This window comes from Pelodiscus sinensis, chromosome 15 (genome assembly GCF_049634645.1).
Source record: "Pelodiscus sinensis isolate JC-2024 chromosome 15, ASM4963464v1, whole genome shotgun sequence".
In the NCBI taxonomy this organism is placed as follows: domain Eukaryota; kingdom Metazoa; phylum Chordata; order Testudines; family Trionychidae; genus Pelodiscus; species Pelodiscus sinensis.
The window spans coordinates 18,698,366-18,722,148 of NC_134725.1; the positions used below are offsets into that span (position 1 = coordinate 18,698,366).

Here is a 23,783-nt window from a genome sequence, read left to right on the forward strand (position 1 = left end):
GCGGTAGCAAAGTGTATTTCATTTTAAGGAGTGAGGGAGGGGAAACGTGCTACCTATAAAACTGTTTTAAAGTGTGGTTATTATTTCAAAAGGGACTCTTTACTTTAAGACATTCTGGGGTTTCTCTCAGTTAACATCAGATCAAATATGATCCATTTGCAACTTTTCTTTCTTACTGACAAGGCTGCAAATCCACCCCAGAGTTTGAAAGTCAAGCTAGGATTCTTTCTAGTCCCTGTGTCACCAATAAAGACAAAAAGATACTGCAACTGTAACTTAAAACTTCTACCAATGATACCTAAGCCAGAGTAGAATCCATCTCCATCTCCCATAGCTGTATTGTCCACACAATTTCACTGCAAGAAACTCTTAGTATCGCAGAGCTAAGCAACCTAGTGAATATGAGTTTTTCACACACACAGAGGCAAATATTTCTGCTATTGGAAGTAGCTTACTATTTTTTAAGAATAAAAATTGATCAGTCTGATGCCCTCAAGGACTGCAGATGAATGTGTGGGAGTACGGACAATGGCAAAATATTCTACGCTCCAGCTGGTCTCCCTCCCAAGCTCTTTGGAACAGCTTTCTGAAACTTTGAATTTGGACCCATGATCAACCTGACAGCGGATAAATTCTAGTGAGGAAACCAGATCCATTAGTGATGTAAATTGTTAGTGCATCTTTTCAGAAGGGCAAGATGAGCCAGGGAGTGGCAATTTGGCTCATGTTCAATGTTTCTTGACTGGTCAATTTTGCCAGGAATCACCCCTTTCCCTCACTCCTTTTCTGATGGTTTTCAATCAGGATCATGATCCTTTCCTGACTCTTTTTCAGTCTGGAAGATTAGAATGGTCTCATGAGCTGATGATCTCCTGTTGGCAAAGAAAGATAAGTGTCCATGCTTATTATAAAATACATATTATATCTATAATCTATCTTTGCTACTGTTGACCTAAAGATGTTTTTGACATATTCGTGGACCTTGGCAGGAAGAGGCAGAGTCACACTTGAATGGCTCTGTTTTTTTCCTCTCTGAAAGGACCCAGATGGTAATGTTTGGTGATTGCTTATTTGCCCTGAAGGTTCACGCCTCATGTGCAGTTTTCCACACAGATCAATTTTGTCACCCCTCCTGTTCAGTCAGACACAGCAAATGCAGCGACTGTGAAAAACAAATCAGGAGCAAGAACACTGTCCAGCCCATCTGCCTTGCTGGAGTTTGGGCCAGCTACACAAGCAGAAAAACTGGGAGCCCTGACAGACGTCTGCCCACCACCCTTTAGTGCAAACCAACAGCACTTTTTTTTTGCTTCTGCCCCTGTGTTTTGACAGAGCCTTAGTTCCATGACGTGTAGAACACCCTGCAAGTCTTATCTATTTCTTCAGGCTTTCCAAGGATGGGTAAGATAGGGGGGAGGAGCAGTGTGGTAGACAGCATGGTTGAGGAATTCTATAATAGTAATAGTTGATATTGTGTCAGTTAATGTGATTTGAGAGTGGTCTGTATTTGTGTCTAGAAATCATGATTCCTTTTCCCCTAAAACAAATGGGAACAGACTTATTTTCCTCAAAAAACCCACCAGATGTCTCAGATTTCACACAGAACTGAGTAAAGAGTTCTGATCATCACTCTTTTGATCACAACTACCTTTCGGTAAATCAGTAATTCAAACTGAATTCTCACAGCAATGCCTCCTTGTTGAACCTAATTTAAGGTCCTATCGACTGCATTTCTTGGTTTACCCTTCTCCATGAACTAACAATTTGGATTTTGTAAGCAAACTGCAAAACACCAGCAGACTCTTTAGCCCTTGTTCAACAAAACTTGCAGAATGCTCAGCAAGAGCAGAAGGCCTGGTATGTTAAACATGCCAGAAAGCATTCCTTCAATGTAGGTGAGCAAATCATGGTACCAAAGGCACTCCAGGCAATAAGATGGAAGCATCCAGGGATGGACCATTCACGGTCTGAGTACATAGGAGCAGTTAATTACCTCATAGTATTCCCAGACCCTAACCTTAAGTCTAATTCTCTAAAGCCCCTTTATTCACAAGGACTAAAGGTTCTTCAGTTCACAGCCCCTGAGAGAGTTGACGCTGAGTGGCCTGCAGGACCCTACTATAATGGGAAAGGCAAGGGTGGCATCAAAGAGGTAACCCTCACCATGAGCCTGTGCCATAAGCAGCAACAGCAGATCCAGAAACTGTGCACCAGCTTCGCACCAATGTTTTCAGCAATCCTAGGATGGACTGAACGGGCTTACCACTCCATTAACACAGGTGAAGCTCACGGAATCAGAGCCCAACCCTACCAGACGGCTCCTTAAGCCAAAGCTGCTATAGAGGAGATCAAGGACATATTAGGGATGGGTGTAATTTACCCCTCTAAAAGTTCATGGGCCTCTCTGGTGGTCCTAGTTCCCAAACCAGATGGAGAAATCTGCTTTTGCAAGGTCAACTTCTTCTTCTTAAACCCTTGTACTCCAAGTGGAACATAGGTCATCTACAAGTCTCCTCCACTTCATTCTGTCTTGAGACAAAACTTCTACTTGACTCCAGGAGTACCCCAGTTGTTGTCCTTCAATCTCAGTGGATCTCCACATTGTCTGAGGTCTTCCTCTTCTGCGTTTTCTTTGCAGGTTCCAATGTGAGACTATTCTGGATGATGGTTTTCTGAGTGTGTGGCCTAGCCATCCCAACTTTCTTCTCTTGATTTGAACATCAAGTGGTTCTTGTCCTGCTCTGTTCCAAAGCTCCTCATTTGTGACAAAGTCTTGCCATTTGACATAAAGGATTTACCTCAGGCATCTGTTTTTGAATGTCTGTAGCTTGTGATTTGAAGACTTTTTAGTATGCCAGGTCTTGCATCCATATAAGAGCACACTCTTCACATCTGTGTTGAAGATTCACAGTTTCATCTTCACAGATACTATTTGTGAACTCCGTATGGGACGAAGAGTCGAGAATGCAGATGTTGCTTTCCCTATCCTAGCACTGATATCCTTGCCTGTTCCTCCATCTCTGCCCATAATACTCCCCAAGTAGATGAACTGCTCCACATCTTCCAGGTCATCCCCTCCCAGCGTGACGGTGTTTTGTTGGACTGGTTGATCCTCATTGTCTTTGTCTTTCCCTTGTTAATGCTCAGTCTAATCACTGAGGCAGTTTTTTCTAGTGTTGAGAACTTTTCTTCCATGTTTTCTTGTTGGTGTGAAAGGAGGGCGACATCGTCAGCAAAAACAATGTCCTCTAGCTGTTTGAAAAGTATCCACTGAATTCTCCTTGATGGCCATCTGTTGTCCTGCTCATAATTCAGTCCATTGTTATCAAGAACAGGAAAGGTGACAATAGGCACTCTTGTCGCACTACTGAAAGTATGCTGAAGGATTCTGGCAAGATACCATTATGAACAACTAGGCATGTCAAGGGTTCGTACGTTGGATGGATCAGGTTAATAATTTTGGATGGGATGCCTCAGTGTTGCAGCAGTTTCCACAAAGCATCTCTATCAACGCTGTCGAAGGCTTTTTCGAAGTCTCCGAAGATTATGTACGGGAGGGAGTTCCACTCAAGCGACTGTTCTATGATCACTCTGAGAGTTGCTATTTGGTCAGTACAAGATCTCTTGCTTTGGAAGTGTAACAGGGCAGCTGCCCTGTACTGGCCCTTTAAGAGTCAAACCCCAGCCTGGAGCAGGCCCGAGGAGTTCAGCCCAGCTGGGCGGCATTGGCCAATTAAGGCCCAGCTGGGAGCATAAAAGAGGAGGGCTGCTTCAGAGAAGGGTGTGTGGGCCTGGCTGCCGGGGGAGCAGGACGCTCCCTGGAGCTAGGGCAGGGCTAGAGAGTCAAGGCTGGGCCAGGCGCACTCGGACAGACAAACTGCCAGCCTGCTAGGCCTGAAGTAAGACACCAACTCCCCCGGAAGGGGGGCTCAGATTGAGTGACTTGGGCACTGCCGGAGGGCAGTGTGGCGAAGAGAACGACGTGACCGGAGGATTCCAGAGGGGAAACCCCACGTGAGTGGAGGCCCCGTGCGGGCAGAATGGACTGATTCCGGGGACAGACGACGGACCCCCGCTAGGGTGGTGAGTGACCCCCCTCACAGAAGCCAGTTTGCTCTTCTCTGAGCTGTCTATCAATTTCTGTCTTCACTTTCTCTAAGAGAATCCTATTGAACAATTTTCCCAGAATAGACAGTAACATGATGACCATTCCTTCACGTTGCCTTTCTTAGGAAGCTTGCTAAGGTAGCCATATTTCCAGTCCTGTGGGATCTCCTTGGTGTCCCAAATAGATTATGCATCATGTTGACTGATGTCTCACTATCATAAATTAAATGCTGTAACTCACCCAGACAACTATCCAATGCCCCACACAGATGAGCTATTGGAGAAATTGGGACATGTCCAGTTCATCTCCTCCCTGGTCTTAACCAAGGGATACTGGCAAGTACCTCTGGACAAGTCAGCTAAGGAAAGGTCAGACTTTATCATAAATGTGAGGCTTTATGAATTTAATGTTCTCCCTTTCATGTGCAATATACCCGCAACCTTCCAGAGAGTTGCAGATAATCTTCATGGGCGGAACACTTAGACCACCTCCAAGTTTTTGTGTCTTCCAGAGTATAAGGGAGGCAGGGCAAACTGTTCAGGCTCGGAAGTGTCAAATAGGCCTCAACATGGTATCTTACCTGGATATCAGGTGGATCAAGGGACTATCAACCCTCTACCAGCTAAAGTCAAGGCTATCCAAAACTGGCCTGTCCTTACATTAAAAACAAAACAAAACAAAAAACAAAACCCAGGTCCAATCCTTCTTAGGCTTGGCAGGATATTACAGACTATTTGTACTGCACTATAGTCAGATCGCTGCACCACTGATAGACCTGACTAGAAAAAAGCAGCCAAACGCATGTAAGTGGACTGAGCAGTGTCAGGAAGCTTTTAAGCAGCTTAAGGCTGCTCTTATGTTTGACTCTGTCCTAAGGGCCCCAGAGTATGGCAAACCTTTCTTCATCACCACAGACGCATCAGAGTGTGGTGTGGGGGCAGTTTTGATGCAAACCGGGCCAAGTCAACAATTCCACCCTGTTGTGTTCCGCAGTAAAAAACAGAGGGAACGCCATTGCTCTATCTCTGAGGAGGAATGCTACGCCATTGTATACACTCTAGAGAAGCTATGACCATACATTTGGGGACGACCCTTTCATCTGCAGACTGACCATTCTGCTCTGCAGTGGCTTCACACAGTCAAAGAAACTAACAAGAAATTCCTTTGGTGGAGTCTGGCTAAGACTTTGACATACAATACATCTCAGGAGGATGCAGTTTCCCATGAAAGTTTCCCAGGCTAAGCCAGTTAAAACTCTCCCTGTATCTAAGTCATTGTATTCCATGCATGAGGGGGATCTTATTTAGTTTTTTTATATATTCAGTAGTGAACTTAGTGTGTGCATGTAAATTATTAACTATGTTTTATCCTAAACCTCCAGAAAGAAATCACAGCCAGCGTGGGACAGCCTGTTCAGCACAGTCTGTGACTTGGGGGGCATACAATGATTTGGGGGGCATATGATGAGTAGGAGTTCTGGCCAGCATTCAGTGACTAAAAGATTAAACTTGGATAGCTAGGAGAGCCAATGGCAAAGGGTGTTGAAATCTGAACTGACAATATATATGGGTATGTCTACACTACCCCGCTAGTTCGAACTAGCGGGGTAATGTATGCATACCGAACTTGCTAATGAAGCCCGGGATTTGAATTTCCCGGGCTTCATTAGCATAAAGCCGGCGCCGCCATTTTTAAAAGCCGGCTAGTGCGAACCCCGTGCCGCGCGGCTACACGCGGCACGGGCTAGATAGTTCGAACTACGTAGCCATTCCGAACTATCTGTACTCCTCGTGGAACGTGGCGCCGGCTTTATGCTAATGAAGCCCGGGAAATTCAAATCCCGGGCTTCATTAGCAAGTTCAGTATGCATACATTACCCCGCTAGTTCGAACTAGTGGGGTAGTGTAGACATACCCTATCTGCCTGCTGTTCTCTGTGTGAGTTTTAAGTGAGGAGCTGGGGGACACAAAATTAATTGAACCAGGCAGAACTACCATGCCTGCAAGAAATACTGGGCTTGAAAATGGACTGGACCTTAAAATATGGATTGTGAATAGATAGGGAAAATGTATATTTAGTCAGGATCAAGGTATGTACTTTGTTTTGTTGTTTGGTTAAACTTCTGCGTGCTAAGTTTATGTGCCCTTCCTTGAGTCACCATATCAAAGTTGTACCCAGAGATACCATTTTCTCTGTGTTTTAATTTGTTCTTTTCTCAGTTGCTCTGTAACACTTAAGCAACCAAGTATGCTTTACCAAACATATCTTTTTTTGTTTGTTAATAAAGCCACCTTTTTTTAAGAGAATGATATGATTGTTATGTCCTGGAAGGTAGCAGGAGGTCTGTGTGTGTCTGTTTAGACTGAGAAGTCAGTTAACAGAGACTGCAGTTTGTTTTATCTTTTTTTATTTCAAGCTCTCTTATTGTAAAAGAGTGTAGGGATAACGGTGTGGAAGAAGTTCAAGTACTTCTTCCTGGGTTTAAGGAGGTTTTTTTAAACAAACAAAAACAAACAAAAAAATCACTTGACGCTGGACAGTTACCTCCCCAGGCCAGGAAATCTGTGACCTTAGGGAGTTTTTTTAAGCAAAAGCTTTTAGAGGCAAGGTATTTAAGGTCTCTAGCAGGTCCCCACTTTCTGCATTCGGAGTGCCAGAGCGGGGAACAGACTTGATAATCTCCAGTGTGAAGATTGTATACTGTGTGGAACAGGACTATGGGACTTCTGCTCGTCACATGTCAAACACTCACAAGCTCATCAGAAACTTTCTACTCCTGTTTAAAAAGCATGTACACTCATAACATAGTACTCAGATTCCACAGTGATGGGCACTGTGTAAAAGCCTCAACAGATGTGGATAGACAGACAATATTTTATGTAGGCCTGGCACCTGTCAGGTTCTCACTCTGAAAGGCTGGTTGTCTAAGTTTCATGTTCAGTGCCTGGGGAAAGACAAGTTAGAAAACAAAACAGATCTTTCAAAATGTACATATAATGCCACACTTGGCAGCTAACTTTATGGTTTGAAAAGCTTCTTTCTAGGATACTCATACTTCAGGGAGTTGACTTTGACGCTCTCATTTCAAAACAAGTATTAATTCAGTTGTTCCTGATTTCTTCAAATTTGCATCAGGAAACAAGAGAGAATAGAATTCTGCATCCTTTGGCTTCCTCTGAATCACATCACATGTGAATTGAACTGGAGAGTTTCAACCTGCACACAAATTGAAAATGAAGGATAGCCTGATACGCAAACACTGAGAAGATATACAAACCATGGTACACCTAATCCTAAAATCCTCAACTAAAATCATTCTCTGAAGGGAAAGCCTCATTTCTTTCTATGTCATTGGATTACAAACTTGGATATCAACCTTCAGGGTTGCATTTTAAATTGTCATTGCAAAGAAGAAGGGATCACATTCTGATCTTCTTTATCTCACACACAAGTAAGTTCAAAGTCACAGTGATGTCACCAATGTTACGTTGGATACCAGGAGTTGTAACACCTTAAATTCTAACAGATTTATTTGGGCATAAGCTTTGTGGGATAAAGTACCTCATCAGATGCCTCTCAAGTGGTTTTTACCCACGAGAGCTTATGCCCAAATAAATGCATAGGTCTTTAAGATGCCACGGAACTCCTTGTTTTTGCAGATACAGACTAACACAGCTAACCCCTCTGAGACTGGATACCAGCAAAAGTAGTATTCTCAGTATTCTGATGCAAGCTCGAGAAAATGACTGTGAAGAGGACTTTTTCAAAGATGGAACTTCTGCGGGAAAGGTAGTTCTGTTTTGTGCTGGAAAAAAGCATGCAACCTGAATTTCAACCGTAACTGTACTGCTTCCTCATTAGGGCTAGTATTTGGTCCATGCTGGAGACTTGCAGTGGGAAGAAGTTTGTAGTGACAAAAATATCATTAAGGGTTTTGGTATTAATGTGTACAAGTACTATGAGAAGGCCCTTCTATACAATATTAAAAAGCGCTTAATAAGCAGATCCATTTATGGGAAGCTCCTAACTTGCTGGGTGTTTAATAAGCTACAGTATGAAGATCCAAATGCATCCTCCAATCCTGTTCACTGTCTGAAACTGCTAATCAGTTCTCACTTCAACTTCTGAAGTCAAAAAGTATGTTTTAGTTTCTCTGAATTTCATGAAAGCTGTCACATGTCTCCAAAGGAAGGCCTGTGCTTCTAAACCTCTCTTTATTACATCCAGTCTGCTGCTGTCAGACAATGGGAACATCTCCCAGGAACTGGAACAAAGTAGCTTTTCAGCATCAAATTGCTGCCAGGTCAGTGGGGAGGCAGAGAGAATACAAAACAGCCTTTAAGCTCTCTGAAGAGAATGGGCATTTCAGGTCCATCCTCAAATACCCTGATCAAAGAGTGACAACAGCATATCTGGGACAAATAAAGTTTATAGGAGGAAGGAAGCTAAAGCGATTTAAGCAGTAATGAGTGCAGATGACTATAAAAATAAAGTCATCTGTCTGATATCAAAATCTGCATTCTCTGGGTGACTGGGAGGCAGAGAGGTTTAATGTAGAGAATACCAGATGGAGACTCTGGAGACTGATTCTATTTTAGGGATTGCCATTGACCTACTTTGTGAGCTTAGACAGGTTAATGCAGATCTCTGCCTCGGTTTCCCCGGCTACCTATTGTCAGTCTTTATTTAGATGAAGCTTTTTAGGGGAAGGAACTGCTTCATTGGGGCCCCAATCACAAATGGAACCTCTCTACACACTACTGTAATACAAAGTCATACGTACACCTCTGAAACCCTTGCCCAAGTACTTTGATTACTGTAACTTTGTCCTTTCCAACATCCCCTCTTCCACTCCTCCACTGTACACACAACCTAACACTGCTGGTGTTACCATCCGTCCCTACACTGGTTTCAACCATATCCTCATTCAATCCATCTTACCAGGTTTGTCTTTGCTGTGTCAAATTCAAAATGCTTTATTAAGACACGTCACAGTCTCTCTTACCTTCCTCTTTCTCCTACTGCTCCCTAGAGGCGCAGGTTTCTTTCAAGTAGAAGATAGATCCCAAAGCTACAAGTGTTGCCACAAATATGACTAGTTTTTTAAACGCAAAAGCTAATGCCGAAGCATGTACATCTACCCTGCTGTTTTTAGCTCTGCAGCTTAAGAGCCATGAGTCTGAGTCCGTCAACTCAGGCTCTGAGATGAAGTGCTTTGGGTTTTCTTTGCAGAGCAGACATATCCAAACAGAGCAGCATTTGGAGTTATGATAAATGCTTAAATCCCTTCACTTCCTCACAATTAAAAAACATAGTAAGTCCCCCTCCAATCTTGGGGTAAGTCATATTGGGAGAGATATAATTTTTTATTTTTTTTTCATTTTTAAAAATCAGATACAATTACGCAATTAGATAGCGATTATTTGGGTGAAGAGATGTTCATTTTTAAAATAACATTTTATAGATTTTAGATGAAAGTGGATAATTCCATGTAGAAGCTATTCATATCTGTATGAAGTCTAGAAAACAAAAACAGTGCCAGGAATTCTGCAACAAACATCATCAGATGTGTGTTTCAATGCATTTTCCATCACATTAGCTGGTACATGAATTTTTAAACATTTACAATCACACAGCTGGGAGGCTCTGGAAGCTCTTCATTGAGCTGTCCTCTCTGGCTAACAGCTGGATTTAGAAACTGGAAGCACTGGCTTTCAGGCAGGTCAGGCACACACTGTTGTCAACACGCAGCCTAGGGAGGGTCATGCGTGAAAATGTTTTAAAATTTTTCCCCACCAGATTCAGCTTGAGTTTTGTTTTCAATAGGTGGGTGGGCAGACCTCAGGAGAGAAGCTGGTTGTTGTATTAAACCCTATGCACACAGTATTTACTAAGGAAAGCCTTACAAAGTTACACAAATCTGGGAGTCATATGTGCTCCCCTGAGCATATTCAATTTTATAACCTACCCATAACTCAAAAGAAAATATTCTTCTCCTGGGGCAGACCTCATTTCATTGAGTAAGTGGGATTAGGTCTCATGCTCTTAATATTCTATGTTTTCTTTTTCTTGACAAGTCCCAGCACACACTATGCATCCAGCACCATAGTCATCTTTGTCACAGATTTGGCTCTTAGCTACCTTTTCATGCTTACAGCTAATGCTGCTGCTTGTAACCGTATGACTTACCCTTATTTAAGATGCACAGAGAAAGGGGAATGGAAATCCTACATTTTCAGAAGAAGTCAAAAGCCTCCATTGCTAAGTGGTTAAAAGTCATTTGGGAAACTAGTTAAAGCATATCTCTTTATCTGGGCTTTTTCATGTTCCTGTCCCTGCACATTTGTTACAAGAGTCTTAGGAGAAGCTTTTCCCTCATCATTTTTTAAGTTCTCAGCAGGACATGATGTAATTATGCGCTTGATCATGATCATAGTTTTGATGATTATGATCTCAAAGATCTCAAAGCAGAACTCATTAAATATTCTTTCTGATATTGCGTATGAATGTAGTGTCAACATGAAAAAAATGACAGGCTAGAATGGGGAAGATTATCTGAAAGTCTTATCAGCAAGGTCGAAGGTGCTGGTCTAGAAATCAGATCAGTAAGGGCCTAATCTTAGCTATTCTAGAGACTTGCTGTATGACCTTGTGCAAATCACTTCACCTTTTTATGCTTCTGTTTCTCCTGCCACCCTATACCCGCCTTGTCTAGTTAGCTAGCAAGCAGTTCAGGGCAGGAGCTGTCATGAAATGTCAGACCCTTCCACTCCATGTAACTCATGAGTAGAAGTTTGAGAATCTGAACTTGTCATAACCTTTTCTTGCAAAAATAATAAATTCTCTGCCCTTCTTTTAGAACTTCTGATACCCATTAAAACCATCAGCAATGCTTTTGTAACACTTATTGTTATTTGGTTGGGTTTCTACTCACGCTTCCCTCCCCCACTGCCACTCTTGGCCCATCCAGAAATCCACAATTCTCCTTGCTAACCCTGATGGATTCTTTTCAAACGAATGAGTGGGGGATTGTGGGAATGGGATGGACGTTAAAAAGTCATGGTTAAAGAAAATTTCATTCAAGTATATACTCTATTGACTCGTGTGTCCAGTGAGGTCAACAATTCAAAGAAGTCCTTTTAGGAACACACACTTGCTTACTGCCAGACCAGGCTGTTATTAATGTTGGTATAACTGCAGAACCACCCTAATGAAGTGGTGTGTTCTAGAGAGCATATCTAATGTGAACCCTTCTGCAGCTGGCCAGCTGCTTGATGTGGAGGGACAGCAAAGCTAGGGCCTCATCTATGGCCCAACCTGGAAAAATTAGCAGGATGCAGCTCCATGTGTCCTAGACACCACAAAGACTGCAACTGTGGCTAATGCTAGCACAGGGGGAGGATACTTATTTCATCTTTGCCCTTCTGAGCAAGGATGGGTCACAGTTTAGACCTTAATGAACATGTAGCATTTCCATTATTTTAACTTGCTAGCTGCTCCTGTGAGTGAGATGGGACATTCAGCTAGGCACAGTGGCCCAAAACTGAAGTAAAAATGGCTTGCTTCCCCCAGGCAGCAATCATTGTTCATGTTGATGATTTGACATTAAGATGGTTAGTGATCATCTCCTCCCTGGCTGGAAAGCAAACAAGAGCTGGACAGGACTGATAATAGATTTCAAACCATGCAAAGGACAGACTGTTTTTTTAAGTTAACAGGCAGCACCGAAGGGCTGTTTATTACATAAAATTTATCTCAGAAGTTCAAGGTAATTTCTCTTTGATGCATAGACATGCGTATATTGCACCATAAGTCATATCATTCTGCCGCCAGAATGGAGGGAGAAGGTTTTAAGCCCATCTAGAGTACTCAAAAAGTTTTACAACTGAATTTGGTTTTATATAGCACATTTCATACAAAGTATCTCAGAGCACTTTACAAAGTATTGAGTCACATAACAGGACTGCAATGGTGGTCTAGCTAAATGCACTAGTTATTACTAATAGAGGGAAACAGAAGTTTTAAATTTTGATTCTGATATTTACCCTTCTACAAAGTCCATACAACTTAATTTCATTCCTTGTGCATCAAGTAATTCTTGAGGTAAAAGGTTATTTTTAACTTCAAGTTATCTTTTAATTTTGTAGTTAACATTCAGCATTGAAAAACTGTTCTTGTTGAACTGAAATTGAGTGGGCCATGGTATATGCATTGCTTCTCTCTTTATTCGGTTATAGAAAAGACCTCTTTGGAGGCCTTTGTTGTCTATTGTCTCCTTTTGTCATGAATTCAGGACTATGGAGCTAATTTATTTTTCATTCTTCTTGCTTTTCTTCAAGATTTCAAGCATGTTCCTGAAAAGCGATTGAAAAATGGGGCTGCAAGAGTTCCATGTTTTCACGTATTATGATGGCCCCAGATGAAAGTGCTCAGATTACAGTGAATGTAAGTTATTAATTGCAGTCCGTTGAAAGTCAAGCTAAGATCTCATAGTCAGCAGTCTTGCACATTAGAACTCAGTATTAAAAATTCTGTGACTTGAATTTTGCCCTAAATTAACCTGACAATGTGTTCGTGCAGTTGTAACTTAGGGCATGTTTATACTAGGAAATTATTTTGAAATAACTAAATTAGAAAAAAAATCCCAAAATAATAAAATTGAAATAGTGTGCCCCTACAACCGGAAAACCATGAAATTTCTTGAGGGAGGCTCCATTCAACTAAGAGCCCTATGAAGCACTGGGGAGTAATTACTTCTAATGACTCTGGGGAGTAGTTATTTCAAAATAGCAGCAGTGGCGTGTCCACACTAAAGCTATTTCAAAATAACTATTTCAAAATAAGCGTTATTCCCTAAAGAAACCAGGAGGACAGATTTCTAAATAACCAGCCTGTTATTTTGAAATAACTCCCTAGTGTACAGCAAGGCTTAGAGCAGGGATGGGCATTAATTTTTGAAGTGGCCGGACCAAGGTACTTCCCTGCTTCCCCACCAACAGACCATGATTGGTCTGCGGGTGGGCTCCCCGGATCCTCCTAGGTGCCCATGATCCTGGCAGTGAGAGGAGACTTTTCATACTCCCTCTTCTGCCCCCCAGGCCAATGAAACTCTGGGACCATGGGAACGCACAAAGTCTTCTAATGCTGCGCATCCTTGCAGGGCTGAGGAAACATCGCAGCTGGGGTGGGAGATGAGAAAGGAACTGTAAATGGCAGTTCATGTAGACCTACTCAAGCTAGCGATATAATCTTGCTAGCTCATCAAAACAACGGACGAGAGGACACCATAGCATCCTTACTACAGGCTGAAGCTCTCTAGTTCAGCTTCTTCAAGCATGACCAGTGATGAACCAGAAAATTTGCCAGACCACAGGAGGCCAGTATTGTCTAGCAGCATTACCAATACTTTCACTGTTTACTGGGCTCTTAGAAGATATTAGTGATAAACTGGAGCTAAACAACAGCACAGAACACAGAACCAGGTCTAAGGTTGTAAACAAATCTTATGGGACCCCAGGAAACTGGCTATACCCATGATTAGTGGACATCCAACTAATTAAAATCATGCCAGACCATGGGTGTTGCAGGACCAGAGAGTGCTTAACTAGAGGTTCAACCAATACTATTTTTAGAGAACTAGCTAGATTACAGCTAAACTTGAATACATCTACATGAGCTGCTGGTTACATCTCCAGCTGCAGTGGTTCAGTACTTTCAGTGGCTGTTTTGAGACGAGAACCAAAGAATCCCAGCTCTTCACATCCATATCCTATAAACTAGGCCATATTCCCTTTCTTTACAATTAATAATTTAGCATTCAGCCACATTTCATGCAAAACCCATGTCAATGCACTAGAGAACATTGTTCAGCAGGGCAGGGGTGTCCTATACTCTACAGAGAAATGTCATGGGATCATATTTTAAATTTAGGAGACTTAATCCCACTTTTAAAAGTGCCTGAATAATTTAGACCTTTTTTAAACATTACCCAGGATGTTCTATTCCCACCTGGATAGCAAGAGGACTCAGTTTACCATCTTAGCCAGAGTTCTGACCATTTCTTTTACTTGTGTGTGTGATATTTCTGATTATCCAGCAGGACATCCAAGGCAGCAATGTCATTCTGCCTCCACTATTCTGAAACTGTCTATCAGAGGAAATTTAACAAGTTCCTCTGTCACCAGAATTTTGCTGCAGTATTTTTGGCAAACAGCAGGAGACACTCTTAATTTTGTGCAACAAGGTTTTTGTAAAGGACTTCAACAAGTCAATTTAATCTCCACGTGTAGACAGCAGCAGCTTGGAGCTTATTCTTTGCTCTTTGTGATATTAGGTAGCAACCAGACAACTTCTTGATATTCACCCTTCTTAGAAGCATCAACTCCATTGTTTTGTTTTTTAAATACATGTATGCTAAATGGAATACTCTTATGTTGTTGCTGCTTAATTTAAACTGAAGAAATGGCATGGCAGGAATCTTATTTAAAACTACAGTTTCAGATGGAAGTGTAGAGTTTTTCACCATTGTGACTAAGTCTCAAGACTCAGACAGCTGCAGTGATGTGGAAAATGCACTTCTCCCTCCAACACTTCTGTTTTCATTTCTGGCAGACTTGCTTGGCACATTCTCAGTTTATACACAATTCTATAAGAGCATCTGCATAATGAGCTGGATTCTGTAATAACAGTCATTCTATTTTCGAGTAACTATTATAATTGCTTGTAGACTAGAAGTGGCAAATGAGACAATCAAAAACACACACAAACCAAGAAGAGTAATAACTCTTCTCAGCCAAAGAAGGCAGCAATGCATAATACAGGGTAGTTTGAAAAGAGGAGAAAACAGAGCAGCAGTTACAACCTGATAGCTGTCACTTTCTAGTGGTATCTATTTTATCTTCACCTACCTCAATCCCAAGTGAAAAGGAAATGTAAATACACATTAGTGGTACAAGTTTTAAAATGCTGTCATTTATCTCATCATTCTAAGGTAACATCTGTTGCCATAGCAAAATTAAATATGTTACCTGGGCAGTAATTCTTCTAAAGAGCTAATTTTATTTATAGATTCTCTCTCAGCAGATCATTGGTGACACTAGCTATCCATAAAAATAGAAAGGAAAACCATTAAAAGGCTGAACAATAAAAATATTAAGCACTTTATACAAGCTAACATTTTCCAAACACTTCATGTAATAAATTACTTAACACCTCTGCATGGTAAATAACATCATCCAGGACAGAGAGAATAGGTCTATATTGTGCTTTCTATTAAGATTTTCCACATGTACCAGCAGTGCTAGCAATAGTAGGAGTTCTACTATAGATAAAGCACTGGCAGCTGCTGCTGTTTTTACTATCATGTCATCTACTTATTCTGACAAGATGAGGCAACATAGTGGAGTGTAATGGTGTAAAAGGTTGAGAATATGCTTGATACAGACATAGCCTCTGAGGTCAGCAGACATGCCCAAGGCCATTCAATAAGTCAGTAGCTGAGCTGATATCAGCACTCACAAGTTTCTTGATTCTAGTGCCTTTCTTTGCTGAACACTATCGAGCTTCCTCCCGTATGACTACCTTTACTACAACAGCATCTGCTATTTTGTTATTCAGGCTGTTTTATTCCATGAGCATTTATTTGTGCCATGCTAGTTTAGGATGTTATAAGCACACGCGTTATAAATTTCATTTTCCATGAATTTATAATGGCCACAAATTCACATCCTGCTAGAAAGAGGAAATTTACCAAAAGGAACCCTTGCTTTTCAAAAATACTGCTAGTTATTATATTAAAGCTATATTCTTGGGTGTCAGCCTCAGGCACTAGAGATCTGGGAACTGACTTGTGAAATAAAGTAGGTTATTATATAGCCCCCATGCAGCCACAGATCACAGAATGTGAAGAGGCTGAGGGACTTTCTAGTTTCAGGGTATCCATTCTTTTTCCACTAAAGAAACGTTAACATTGAAAAACGTGGGAGAAGAATAAAGTGAATGTGGCTGTACTTTAACTATCACTGGTTGTTCTAAAGTTCTTGTTGTGAGAGTGCTGCAACTTGCATCTTTCCAACCCATCAGCCTTATTTCATGCATGCATCTGAAACAGTCTTGCTTAGTATTTCCTTTACAAGTGATTAAATTCATATTTCTTAAAAGGTTACAATATTCCTTAAAAGGCTAGATTCTAAGGGAATGTCAATATAAGCACTTCCTGGTCAACAAGCTGGAGAGGGAGGGAGGGAGGAGATGGAGTAGTTCTACAGCACTCCAATGGGCCACTCACCAAGCATCCATGTGGATTCAGCTGATGTGCATGAAACTTTCCATACTGTGAGATGACATACTGCAATTTGAAACGAGGGTGTGTCAAAATGCAATAGGAATGTGCCATGCACATCACTTACTGAGTGGCCTGCTGGAGTCTAGTTTGCGGGGCAGGAAGTGCTTATTTAGACATGCCAACAGAAGACATCCCCACAATCTCTATTCCTAAATATATGTGCACAGTGAGTAATTTTGAAAGACTGATGCTGCCTAATTGGTAAAATGAGGAACTGAATCTAAATATTCAGCAAAATTTTGCAAGAAGAAAAAGAAGAATTAGAATGCAATAGCAAGCAATCCTAGAATCCATTCTCAATGGCCTGCTGGGAAATTTCAGTTGGAATTCCAAGCCCATCCTCTTACATGAACACCACAGGCTTCCATAAGAATGAGAAGAATGAAGGCTCACGCTTTTTGAACATAAAGAAAACAACAGGTGCATTGTTAAAAACGCAGAGGCAAGCACTGTGAGTGACTATGGGAGCGTGGTGAGCTACTCTGCAAGAGACAAACATATGAAAGTCTGAATAAACTGCAAGAGAGTCATCTGTTATATATCTGTTATTAAACATTTATCGAAGCTGCATTTCTAGAATGCAGTTGCACTAGCCATACACCCCCACCCCCACCCCCACCTCGCCAAGTTCTCTGAAGCAGTGTTAAAAGAAAGTGTCAGTTGGGTTGGGTTTTTTTTCTTAGTTTTCTTCTGACATCCATAGGCTGCTACACATTTCATAGACTCATAGGACTGGAAGGAACCTTAAGAGGTCATCTGGTTCACTCCTCTGCACTTGGATTGTGTATTCCAGGTGCTATGCACCAGATCATCAGCTTCTGCTGACTTCATCTGGAATCACCGAAGCACCTTGTAGGATAGGACCTGGTGATCATGCTCACTGTTCAGTGGTTAATAGTTTTAAAACTTTTCAACCTCATTGGAAAAAAAAAAAAACCTTCAAGCAAAGAAAAAAAAAACCCACCACTACCACTTAGGAGATGTGTAGTTTCTGGGGTGGTTTAAGTCTGCATTGTATTTTGAAATGAGATTAGGTTTAGATGCCACTCTGTGGTTATGGTGGGCTTTCCTTGTAATCTGGAGGTTAAAGATAAAAAACATTGTTTTGAAAAGCAGTTTGCAATGGCAGGAATGGCCAAGAACTCTGATGCCCAGCAAAGGGCTAGCAAACCCCTGAAATCTCCCCACCCCCTGCTCAGGAACAGACACAGCAGTGTGTTAGGCTATATAAACAGAGAGATCAGGATAGTATGCTTTCTTGCTGCATTCAGCAGAGCTGAAAACCCAATGGCACCCTTTGTGCGGGGAGAGAGGATTCAGCAGCAGAAACTCTACAACCGGAGAATCAGTCTAGAAAAGCAGCAAGATTCTTATAGCACTGCTGCTACCATGGAAACAATCACCTTTCCAAAATACTTGTGCTCTTGCTCCAGAAGTCTCTTCTTGCTGCCTCTCCAAGTTCCCCCAGCACATATTATTAGTTTCTACAAATATATGGGAAATACTATTGTTACAGTGAAACAAGCCACTTGGGGACAACCAGCTCTTTCCAGCTAGTCAAATATCTGTTTAAAACATTTTGTTGTTTTTTTAAACCCTTGCTACCAAGCTGGTCTGCGTGGAAATTGGAGGTGATTTCAGGGACACTAAACTTCAAAGGACACTTTGTTCAGTGCCTACTACCTGCATAAGAGCAAACAAGCACGGAGCATTTTTTTTAAGAGCTGTGCTAATGATTTATTTTATACAACATCTGTGTAGCAATGGGAGCTTGTTGCAAGGCAAGACTGAATTAGTACCCAGTAAAATTGTTTTAATGATAAAAACTCAACAGCCCTGTATGATTCAGATGCAGTCAGAAATCTACCAAAAATCCTACTGGCTAATACGGACACTGTACTATAAGACAATAAAGCATTTAGAATAATGAATGTGACAAGGAATATCATGACAAAATAATCGCATTTTTCCATCTCAAATAATGATATCAGTGCAGAGGGGAAGATAATTCTAACAAACTAGCTTAATAAAAGCTAGGGTTGTACTTGTGATTTTAAAATCCATGTGTGTCAGAAAACACCTAGAATGGAATGGAAAATAATAGTTCAGAAGACAGCTATTTCCAACAGAGTTACCCTATTACATGGTAATGGCAGATTTAAATTTCACGTCTTGTTTCAAAAGATTCCTACCAAACAGCTGATCCTTCCACATACTTAGGCAACTTTTTCTGCTGTGATTTTGCTCCCCTTATCATCACCCGAGCAAGGATCACAAAACATTCAACTCAGATAATGTAGCATTATTTTTCCAGGTAAGTGGCTTAGGACGGCGATTACCAACTGCTGGTCCGTGCACTGGTGCCGCGGTCTGAGAACCGCTGGCTGCCAGGCTACAGCGGCTGCCAGAGCTGAAGCTGGTTATTCATGGCAGCCCAGCTCTAGCAGTCGTGGTGGTTGATTTTGCCTGCTGCTGGGCCTGGGGCTGAGGCAGCAACAAGAGGTGGCGGAGCAGGAGGTGCCTCCCTCCCTGATCCGCCTCCCACCCAGGAAAGTCGGTGCCTAGCTGGGGCTCTGCCTTGGGGTGCAAGATGTGTTTGGGAAGGAGGGGGAGCGTGCACCACCAATGGTCACTCACCCTACCCACGTGGCAGTAACAGCCACACTCCCTAGAGGGGACAGACTCACTCTGGGAAGTCGGGGGTGAGGTGGGGTCAAAGAGCAAAGGAGTGTTGGGTGAGGGCATGGTGGGGTGATGGGGAAAAACGAAATTGGCATGGGCTATACGGGTCAGAGGTTAAAGAATCAAAGGGGGGGTATGGGTGAAAGGCACTGGTGAGCAAGGGGCTGGGTTTGGGCTAGGCGGACAGGCAACATTTGTATATCTGCATATTCATTATACAGATGAATATGCTAATAAAATGTTGCCAGTCCGCCAAAAGTTTGTGAATGGGTTTGCTGGCAGCATAAAAAAGGTTGGGAACCACTGGATTAGGAGACAACTAGGAGCATTAGGCAAGGCAGAGAATAGACAAGCATTTTTTCAGCACGCAGTAGACACATTTTTGGGGACTACTAATAGAGCTCAATAAAATATTGGTAACAGAAGAAATTTATCTGGCTCTGAGTTCATTAAAAGTTTGCGCCAGTGGAATAACTATTCAACTGATTTATTTAGGACATTTTGTTCATAACATGAACAGTGTTCAAGGTGACTGAACATTTTGTGACCAATGTAACCCATGCTAACAGAGTGGCTGGTACTTGCCTGAGGAAAAGGGTATCCAAGTCATTTGCTACTAAGTGAGGGAAAAGGGAAAACATGCAAAACTGGGTTACAAGAAATGTTTGTTGCACCTTTTTGAATTTTTAGCTGGGCAGTTTGCAGTGAGTTTCAAAAGTCACAGGTTCCTTGACTGCCTCAGGGAGAATATGCAAAAGCAGTGAGGAGTCCTGTGGCACCTTATAGACTAACTGAAGTGTTGGAGCATAAGCTTTCGTGGGCAAAGACCCACTTCGTCAGATGACGTGCATCTGACGAAGTGGGTCTTTGCCCACGAAAGCTTATGCTCCAACACTTCAGTTAGTCTATAAGGTGCCACAGGACTCCTCACCGCTTTTGCAGATTCAGACTAACACGGCTACCCCTTTGATACTCAGGGAGAATAGAAGCAATGAAAGATTCATTCAGTTAGAGCACCTGTATTGTGCATGTTCTTCTCTGATGCTCTGTTGGAGAAAGAGTCCCATCATTTGAGGTGGAGTTATAAGTGTTCAGTGGCCTCCAAAAGACACTGGGAGGGATGATGATCCACACACTAAACTGAAAGGGAAGATGAGTTGCTTGCCAGCCCCAGAGGAGCTCTGTACAAATGTCTGGCTTAACAAGGTCATCTGTCAATGGAAATATTATAGTTTCATGTCCAAACTCAGCACCCTTTTTTGTTAGTGCATCACTAGCTGTATGTAATTTGACTACGCTTCAGGAAGTGTCATTTTACATGTTGTTGTTGTGCCATGGCGAAGAGGTGGAAATCTGAGGACAGGAAATCATACAAAATCAATCTGCAAAAAAGTGATAAAAAATGTTGTGCAGCCTTTATTGCCAATGAGTACAGTGTGTCTGCTGCCACCTATGCAAACAGAAGGGGTGCACACAAGCAGTAGCGCCAAACAAATAACTTAGATATAATCTTCAAACTAATACAGGGCCTGGTAGAAAGCCCATTTAATTTAATGGGGTTTAGCTCAGATCCACATTAGGGATGTAATAGTGTCGTCGATTAACTGATAAGCAAAAGCTTATAGGTTAATGCTACAGACTACATGCATTCACACGCATTCACACACTCTCTCTCTCTCTCACCCAGTAAATTGTATAGCAGGCTGGCCAGCAGCCCAGCTCAGTCCTGGCTTGCTGGTCTGGGACCTATCCATGCTGCGGGGATGCATTTAAAGGGTATTAGAAGTCAAGCTCAGTTCCGGCTCGTATCTGGTCTGGGAGCGCAGACCTATCTCCCCCCAGACAGGCAACAGCATGGGCGACAGGCAGCCAATGTGCGAGGGGAGCTGGTTTTTAAACTATCTCCCCTTGTGGACCAGCGCCTGCCAGGCAGCCCATACTGCTCCCTCTGATACAGAGGCAGCAGCACAGAGTGGCAAGGGGCACCTCGGGAGTGGGGCCGGAATGCACTCGCTGCTGGCCCCACCCCCAGGGAATAGAGAATAGTTGAGTAACTGATAAGAATTCATGAGGTTAATCGACTATTCAATTAACCGATATTCAACATCCCTAATCCACAATTTGTTTGAAATGCAGCTAATTAAGTTGGAAACCCACACACTAATCTATGGTCCTCCAGACTCTTCAGAACAATTTCACTCATATATTCATAACAGGTATAATTATTTTTAGAGATTATTTAAGAACTGCAAAATAATTAAAGTTTCCAAATGACTGGCACTCCATAACTTGTGTTCAAAGGGCCATGCAGCAATCCACTATCACATTTCAAACCAGTGGTGAAGAAACTAGGCATCAATGGAAGAAATCCAAATAGGGGTAAAAGAGTAAAAAACAAAAACAAAAATCCAGAATAAATTATTCAACTTTTAAATTATAAGCAATGGGTTAACTGAATGAATCTTGAGTAATGAAGCAGAAATTAACTGCTTCCCACATTCTAAATTCTAGGCACATGAGGAGAAATGAGAATGTAAGTGTATCAGACTGGAAAAAAGTTTATCAAGGGAAGGCCACACAGGGGATTCTCCTATCCAAGATAATAAGTTTCTCTGATTCAAGATACAGGAAGACAGATGAGCCATCTCTCACTACTTTGTAAATTATGAACAACACAGGGGACTAAAATGAACATTGTACTTAGCACAGCAACAGAAATATGAGATACTTAATAATTCTGATGGGAATTCTCAATTTCATGTGCCTAATACTGAAAAGATGTTAATGGAATAACACGTTACATGTTCTCTTTCTAGGGGATTGAGAACTCGCCTTACAACTTCCATTGGCAGGTGGAGGAGAAATGGGGATCATACCATTATCAATCAGTCATCATTTCTTCACAACACTGCATCCAAAACTAATGATTGAAAGGAGTCAGAAAATGGCACGTTAACACTTTAGTCAACTTGTAAGGTTTTAAAGAAATCAAATGAAAGTGAGAGTTAAGTGCTAGAACAGCAGCTAATCTTATTCACAAATCCATAATCAAGATCAGGGGTGGATATAGGGCAAGGCAAGTGGGGCGACCGCCCCGGGCCCCATGCTTCAAGAAGCCCTGTGCATGCGCCATCGGGTATGCGCGTGGTGCCACCGCGCATGCACCGTGGCAAAAGGGGGTCCCGCAAAATTGTGCTGCCCTGGGCCCCGCGAAATGGTCATCTGGCCCTGATCAAGATAAAACTGTTAATGAAGTTTCTAATTCATTACAGAGAGATGGAGAGAGAGACTCCTTTAGTCAAAGAGAAATTATTAGCATTTTTGATCTGCTAACTTAGAATCATTACCTTAACACTGCCAGGAAGTCTAAGTTCATTTGCTTACGGGCAGCAACACAAAAGATTTATTAGCCAGTTTCATTACTCATCTTTTGCAATAGAAAATATGTTTATAGTATCAGATTAAATGAAAGTAACTGATCACTGTGATATATATAGATGAGAAATTCATCTGCTAGCAAGTTCATCCAAAATCTCATCCACCAATATCCATAAGCTTTTAGGGTAAATGCACATGCATACACCCAAACTAGAGTTTTCAAATACATATAGCATTTTCACAAATAGTTTTTTGGAGCAGCAGATTTGTTACCAGGACATTGCAGGCTTATTCCATTCCTAAACAGAGTTAGTTTCAGGACGTAAGTTACATACCTCCATCCCACAAACCAGTAAAATGTTGCAATTACATTGCAGTTAAGAACACAATCAAAAGGACAGACTAGCCCTTGGGTGGCAATATTGGCCACTTAATCCTATGCTGAGCAGGATTAAGTATCTCTAATCAAACACCTGCCAGGTATTTGTCTAACCAGCTTCTTAAAAGTTCTAACAGACACAACCTTGGAAGCTTATTCCAGAGTTTAACTACTCATCACTGGAAAGTTTTAAAAATATCTTAACCTTAATCTTGCTTCAAGATTCAGCCCATTACTTTTTGTCCTAGCTCTAGTGGACAAGAGAACAACTGATCACCCTCCTCTTTAGAAACAGACCTTAACATATTAGTAGTCTAATCGGTCCTCCCCTCAGTTGTCTTTCCTCAAAATTAAACATACTTAGTTAAAAAAAAATACCTCTCTCACAGGTCAGGTTTTCTAAACCTTTTATCATTATTATTGCTCTCCTGTGGGCTCTCTCCACTTTCTCTACATCTTTCTTGAAGTGTAGTGCCTAGAACTTAATGAAGAACTCCAGAGCAAGACTCAGACCAGGGCTAAGTAGAGCAGGACAATTCTGTCCTCTGCTTGATATATAACTCTTCTCTTAATACATGCAGAGTGATATTAGCCTTCTCTGCAGCTGCATCATGGGGTACGTCTAGAATACATGGCTCTGTCGATGAACCCATATAAAATAGTTTACTCGGCATAGTCAAAGAAGCAGGGATTTAAATAATCCCCGCTTGTTAAAATAAAAATGGCCGCCGTACTGTGCTGACGATCAGCTGATCCCACACAGCGTGGCAGTCTAGACGTGGCGTGGTCGATAAGGGAAGCCTTTTGGTCGACAAGGGAAGCGTTTCACGAAGCATACCAGAGCGGTCGACAAAGGCTTCCCTTGTCGACCACGCTGAATCTAGACTGCCGCA

General features: G+C 41.9%; 1 protein-coding gene and 1 long non-coding RNA gene across 19 annotated transcripts in view; one reads left to right on the plus strand and one right to left on the minus strand.

Annotated features, from left to right (window-relative positions):
- ARVCF (ARVCF delta catenin family member) overlaps positions 1-23,783 on the minus strand; it is a 592,161-nt gene that overhangs the window by 37,457 nt on the left and 530,921 nt on the right. The window lies entirely within an intron of this gene.
- The window catches only part of LOC142818491 (uncharacterized), a 44,256-nt gene that overhangs the window by 10,833 nt on the left and 9,640 nt on the right, over positions 1-23,783 (plus strand). The window contains exons 2-3 of one of the 2 annotated variants that reach the window (XR_012895981.1): positions 12,448-12,553; positions 21,950-22,486. This is a non-coding gene — a long non-coding RNA (uncharacterized LOC142818491). Of the gene's footprint in view, positions 1-12,447; positions 12,554-21,949; positions 22,487-23,783 lie in introns of those variants that run through there. The other variant, XR_012895982.1, reaches the window with a different exon arrangement.